Raw genomic sequence first — 6,932 nt, 5'->3', positions numbered from 1 at the left:
TGTACGGAGCGGAGCCGTGTGTGTACGAGGTGTACGGAGCAGAGCCGTGTGTGTACGAGGTGTACAAAGCAGAGCCGTGTGTGTACGAGGTGTACGGAGCGGAGCCGTGTGTGTACGGGGTGTACGGAGCGGAGCCGTGTGTGTACGAGGTGTACGGAGCGGAGCCGTGTGTGTACGAGGTGTACGGAGCGGAGCCGTGTGTACGAGGTGTATGGAGCGGAGCCGTGTGTGTACGAGGTGTACGGAGCGGAGCCGTGTGTGTACGAGGTGTACGGAGCGGAGCCGTGTGTGTACGAGGTGTACGGAGCGGAGCCGTGTGTGTACGAGGTGTACGGAGCGGAGCCGTGTGTGTACGAGGTGTACGGAGCAGAGCCGTGTGTGTACGAGGTGTACAAAGCAGAGCCGTGTGTGTACGAGGTGTACGGAGCGGAGCCGTGTGTGTACGGGGTGTACGGAGCGGAGCCGTGTGTGTACGAGGTGTACGGAGCGGAGCCGTGTGTGTACGAGGTGTACGGAGCGGAGCCGTGTGTACGAGGTGTATGGAGCGGAGCCGTGTGTGTACGAGGTGTACGGAGCGGAGCCGTGTGTGTACGAGGTGTACGGAGCGGAGCCGTGTGTGTACGAGGTGTACGGAGCGGAGCCGTGTGTGTACGAGGTGTACGGAGCGGAGCCGTGTGTGTACGAGGTGTACGGAGCAGAGCCGTGTGTGTACGAGGTGTACAAAGCAGAGCCGTGTGTGTACGAGGTGTACGGAGCGGAGCCGTGTGTGTACGGGGTGTACGGAGCGGAGCCGTGTGTGTGCGAGGTGTCTGGAGCGAAGCGGTGTGTGTACGAGGTGTGCGGAGAAGAGTAGTGTGAGTAGGAGGTGGAGGGAGCAGAGTCGTGTGTGTGCGAGGTTTATGGACCTCCCTGTGTACACTGTATACACCCGCATACCCCTTGCTTCGGCTGCCACATCCCTCTGTGTACACTATATACCCCAAGCTTCGGTCGCAGACCCCCTGTGTACACTGTATACACCCGTATACCCCCAGCTTCGGTCATAGACCCCCCCTGTGTACACTGTATACACCCGTATACGCCCAGCTTCGGTCGCAGACCCCCCCTGTGTATACTGTATACACCCGTATACCCCCATCTTCAGTCACAGACCCCTCTGTGTACGCTGTATACACCCATATACTTCCAGCTTCAGTCACACACCCCTCTGCGTACGCTGTATACACCCGTATAACCCCAGTTTTGGTTGAAGACCCCTCTGTGTACACTGTATACACCCGTATACCCCCAGCTTCGGTCACAGACCCCTCTGTGTACACTGTATACACCTGTATATCCTCACTTCGGTCGCAGACCCCTCTGTGTACTCTATATGCACTCGTATACCCCTAGTTTCGGTCACAGACCCCCTTTTGTACGCTGTGTACACCCGTATACCCCCAGCTTCAGTCATAGACCCCTCTGTGTACACTGTATACACCCTTATACCCCCAGCTTCAGTTGCAGACCCCTCTGTGCACGCTGTATACACCCGTATACCCCCAGCTTCGGTCGGAGACCTGGACACACACGGTAACACTGCGGTCGTCGGCCTCTCGTCTCTCGCACATCTACTGATAACATAAGATGAACAGAATCCAGCCCTACTCACTGAATTCTGCCCGTCAGCGGAGCTCGACACCCTATTAATTCGACATTGGCGCCCCCACTGCTCGGCCGCTGTACCTCTAATATCCTATAAATATAATAAAGCCCAACACTTTGCCAGCTCAAAAGGTTTAAAAATATAATAAACCCCATTTGTTTGGAGGCTCAGTTATTAAATGGATCCTTTGTATCTACAACTAGCACCACCCAATTATAACACACAGATAACGTATTAAATATGGAGCAATCTGAGTAGGGTAACAAGAAGATTAGCACTCATCCATCAAAGTGTGCCTCAACGTGTTTCGCCCTGCCGCCTCATCAGGAGACCCAATATAATGATGTCAGCTCATGATATATGATGCACATGTGTCCTCTATCGGAGGGTCCATTTCAGTAGCCCACTTGGCCAGACCACTCCTCAAACAGTCCCTCATTATCTGTTGAATGAACACAAAGATTCAATCGTCCTGCACATGCTCCGCACCACAATGTGTTCCACACTGGGACTCATAGATAGAAGCATACTGGAGGGCGCGCCAAGTTCCAGAGAACATGCCCGGAAATGAGGCGAAGTGCTGGAGGGCCTGGGCCAGAAGTGACGCACATCCTCCGTTTCGTGTCATACTCCAGCGCTGGAACGCATGGACCAGAAGATCACTTGCTCCCATACTGGATTGTTGTGTCCCAAGCTGGAACGCATGCCCAGCATATACCTGTAGTGATCAATGCCAATGTCAAATCAAAAGGAACTGGCAATAGATATATGGGAGAGTCTGTGGGGCCATATAGTATCAACAGCTTCCTAAAGTGGGACAGCCACCACCCAGCCCCCTCACAAAGGTATACCCAAAGGGCAATTCCTCGGATTCAGGAGGAGCTGCTCTAGTATCCGGGAAGTTCATAGACAAGCAGGTGAGATGTATGGCCGGATAAGGGATAAAGGTTATCCCCAATATATTCTAGATTCAGCCCGCACTTCTGCAGAAAATAAGAATAGACAGTCCCTTTTACTGAATAAACAAAAGGAAAAAGAAGGCAGTTCCCAAAATGACATTACAAGGCTTATTGGCACGTTTGATAGAAAACAGGACCACGTCCGGAATGTACTTAGGACACATTAGGACATCCTAAGAATGGATGCGGACCCTAGGGAGATGGTGGGGACTACCCGCACGATCACCTATAGGAGAGGACAATCTATGAGAGATCATTTTGTACACAGTCTCCACAAAAAACCTACATATGGGGGTACATGGCTGGATAGGAAGACGTGTGGATTCTATAAGTGTGGAGACTCATTTCTGTAAATGAATGAGATCCAACAAATCTTTCACAAGGTCATCCACTGGGAGAACAGAGGAACTTCTCAGATTGTAAGACTGCGGGCGTAGTCTACGTAGCCACATATCTCTGTCCCTTGGATTATCTGGGGAAAATGGAGAGAGTTTAGAAGGAGGGAGAGTGAACCTTTGGGAGACATAAATTATCGTGATGCCCCACTAGTGAGACTATTGAGAGGGACACACTATGGGGAGATGAATACAATCTGCTTCTCTGTGATAGAAGTGGTCAAACCTAGTCCCGGGTGGGAGATCATATAGGAATATGCTGAGAAGAGAAAGTGAGTGGATTTTCAGAATGGATTCACTTACCCTAAAAGGATTAAGTGAACAGATATCGTATGCTTGTTTTTGTAAACATAACCCGTGTTTGGACCGTTCATCCGGACTTTCTCAAACCACTTGCTACTTCTTTCCCTTTGTAGAGCCTAGAAAATGGATTCCAAGTATCCAAGCACACCACTGAAAGGAGGAATATTAAAAAATATATAATTTTATTCAAGGGTTTAATACACATAGTAAAACATCATGAATCAAAAAGTAGCATGAAACATGTAGGAGGAGATGAATAAGAGGAAAATACTGAAGCAAGTAAGAGTGTTGGAGTGGAATAGTAACAGGTTATGGGTAGGTGAATAGTGTTAAATATGTTTATTTTGCACATTTATTTAATCAGGACTATTTACCAGGTGCGTTACTCTTAAAGAAAAATGTCATGATATTTTCATAAAAAATTTAGTGGTTTATTGAATTGTCCACAGAAAAACCAAATTGCAGCAAAACATAAAATAGATGAAATAGTTACGAATAGATTGCCCATTTGTTCCTATCAGCATTTGTTCCACATCTTTCCCAAAGTTCTGAATGGTAAAAGCCACACTTGTCTGACCTCCATGGAGAATGATGGTGAAGGCAGGAGGTGACAGCCCCCCCACATGACAGCCCCTTCCCTCCTAAGAGACGTAATTATATATGTCCCACAAAACCACGTGTTCTCTCTATATGGTGTTACATTATACTCTGAGCTACAGTATATATACAGTACATAAATAGCTTTTGTAATGTCAGCGAATGACAATGTGTTCAGTACAGAATTGAGAATAAGAATAATTAATATTTTAACAATTCCCCCTTTTGATGGGGACAGACATTGATTGGAACCCTCAAAGTAAACATATTAATAAGATCTTCTTTGGCAAAATAATTTAATGTTCATAATAATATAATAATAATATTGTTGTACATACTCAATAACATAATATGTTGTTTAGTATGTTATATATTTTACATGATTTCAACACTCCAATTAATTAATAGGAATTATAGAGCTATTGATATGGTTTCAATCAGATATATATATAATTCCCCCACGTGTTCAGAGGCCCATCGCCCAGTTGCTGAATTTCTGCCGTGTGTCCTACATGAAGCCCCCTCCTCCAGTTGCAAAGGTTCAGGGTCAGGCTTCATTGGGGATTGAGGGGATGTAAGTTTGCCAGTGGACAATAGACAGGTGACATCATTCCCCACACGTGGGGACTGGACACTAGTGTTGAGTGATACCGTCCGATACTTGAAAGTATCGGTATCGGAAAGTATCGGCCGATACCGGCAAAGTATCGGATCCAATCCGATACCGATACCCGATACCAATACAAGTCAATGGGACTCATGTATCGGACGGTATCCTGATGGTTCCCAGGGTCTGAAGGAGAGGAAACTCTCCTTCAGGCCCTGGGAACCATATTAATGTGTAAAAGAAAGAATTAAAATAAAAAATATTGCTATACTCACCTCTCCGAGGGAACCGGCAGCGTTGTTTGCTTAAAATTCGCGCTTTTCTTTCCTTACGTGAAGTCCCGGCTTTGTGATTGGTTGCGTCGCAGTCACATGGGCGACGCAACCAATCACAGCAAGCCGTGACGTAATTTCAGGTCCTTAAGGATTTTAAAATTACGTCCCGGCTTTGTGATTGGTTGCGTCGCAGTCACATGGGCGATGCAACCAATCACAGCAAGCCGTGACGTAATTTCAGGCCCTTAAGGATTTTAAAATTACGTCCCGGCTTTGTGATTGGTTGCGTCGCAGTCACATGGGCGACGCAACCAATCACAAGCCGTGACGTCACGGGAGGCTGGACACGCGCGCATTTTAAAATGCGCGCGTGTCCAGCCTCCCGGCTTGTGATTGGTTGACCGCGACGCAACCAATCACAAGCCGGGACGTCACGGGAGGCTGGACAAGCGCACATTTTAAAATGCGCGCGTGTCCAGCCTCCCGGCTTGTGATTGGTTGACCGCGACGCAACCAATCACAAGCCGGGACGTCACGGGAGGCTGGACAAGCGCGCATTTTAAAATGCGCGCGTGTCCAGCCTCCCGGCTTGTGATTGGTTGACCGCGACGCAACCAATCACAAGCCGGGACGTCACGGGAGGCTGGACAAGCGCGCATTTTAAAATGCGCGCATGTCCAGCCTCCCGTGACGTCACGGCTTGTGATTGGTTGCGTCGCCCATGTGACTGCGACGCAACCAATCACAAAGCCGGGACGTAATTTTAAAATCCTTAAGGGCCTGAAATTACGTCACGGCTTGCTGTGATTGGTTGCGTCGCCCATGTGACTGCGACTCAACCAATCACAAAGCCGGGACGTAATTTTAAAATCCTTAAGGACCTGAAATTACGTCACGGCTTGCTGTGATTGGTTGCGTCGCCCATGTGACTGCGACGCAACCAATCACAAGCCGGGACTTCACGTAAAGGAAAGAAAAGCGCGAATTTTAAACAAAGAACGCTGCCGCTTCCCTCGGTAAGGTGCAGGCTGCGTCGGAGAGGTGAGTATAGCAATATTTTTTATTTTAATTCTCTCTTTTACACATTTTTACATTAATGTTGTTTCGATACTGATACCCGATACCACAAAAGTATCGGATCTCGGTATCGGAATTCCGATACCCGCAAGTATCGGCCGATACCCGATACTTGCGGTATCGGAATGCTCAACACTACTGGACACACCTCGGGTAGCTGGAGAGATATAACAGAAGACATGTGCATGCTCCTACCATGCTAATGTAATGTATCACTTATGACTTTATTGATTATGTGTTATTTTGAGTGACTTTATATTTATTATCTTTTATTAAGTAAATTCATTTTAGTTTATTCAATTGTCGTGTGAGCATTTATTTACTCATCACAATTCTTTGAACCTTAACAAAACATATGTAAATTCATGTTATGATAAAATGTGACCAATATTCACATAAAATATATAATTATACTTCCCTATACATACCGTATTTTTCGGACTACAAGACGCACTTTTCCCCCCCCAAAAAAGGGGGGAAAATGGGGGGTGCGTCTAATAGTCGAAATGCAGGCTTACCCGTGGCGGCAGAGGTGCGGTGGCAAAGGTGCGGTGGCAGAGGTGCGGCGGCAGACGTGCGGAGATGAGGAGGCGCAGTGAGCGGGGTCCCTTTCCCCGGTGAGGTGATGCAGCAGCCCGGTAAGCTGCAGAGCCGGGTGAATCCTGTTGTCATCGGTGGTGGCGGCCATCTTCCGGGGGCAGCGCGTGCGCAGATGAAGCGCTCTGCTTCCCGGGGCTTCAGGAAAATGGCCACGGGATGCCGCGCGTGCGCAGATGGGGATCGCGGCGGCCATTTTTCTGAAGTTCTTAGCTTCAGGAAAATGGCCGCGCGATCTCCATCTGCGCACGCGTGGCCTCCCGCGGCCATTTTCCTGAAGCCCCGGGAAGCAGAGCGCTTCATCTGCGCACGCGCGGCCCCCGGAAGATGGCCGCCACCACCGATAACAACAGCATTCACCCGGCTCTGCTGCTTACCGGGCTGCTGCATCACCTCACCGGAGAAAGGGACCCTCTCACACCATACCTGTCACTGCGCCTCCTGATCCCAGCACCTCCTGATCGCAGCACCTCCTGA

This window comes from Ranitomeya variabilis, chromosome 4 (assembly GCF_051348905.1).
Source record: "Ranitomeya variabilis isolate aRanVar5 chromosome 4, aRanVar5.hap1, whole genome shotgun sequence".
In the NCBI taxonomy this organism is placed as follows: domain Eukaryota; kingdom Metazoa; phylum Chordata; class Amphibia; order Anura; family Dendrobatidae; genus Ranitomeya; species Ranitomeya variabilis.
The sequence above is the reverse complement of the archived record's forward strand: the minus strand, read 5'-3'. Positions refer to the sequence as shown.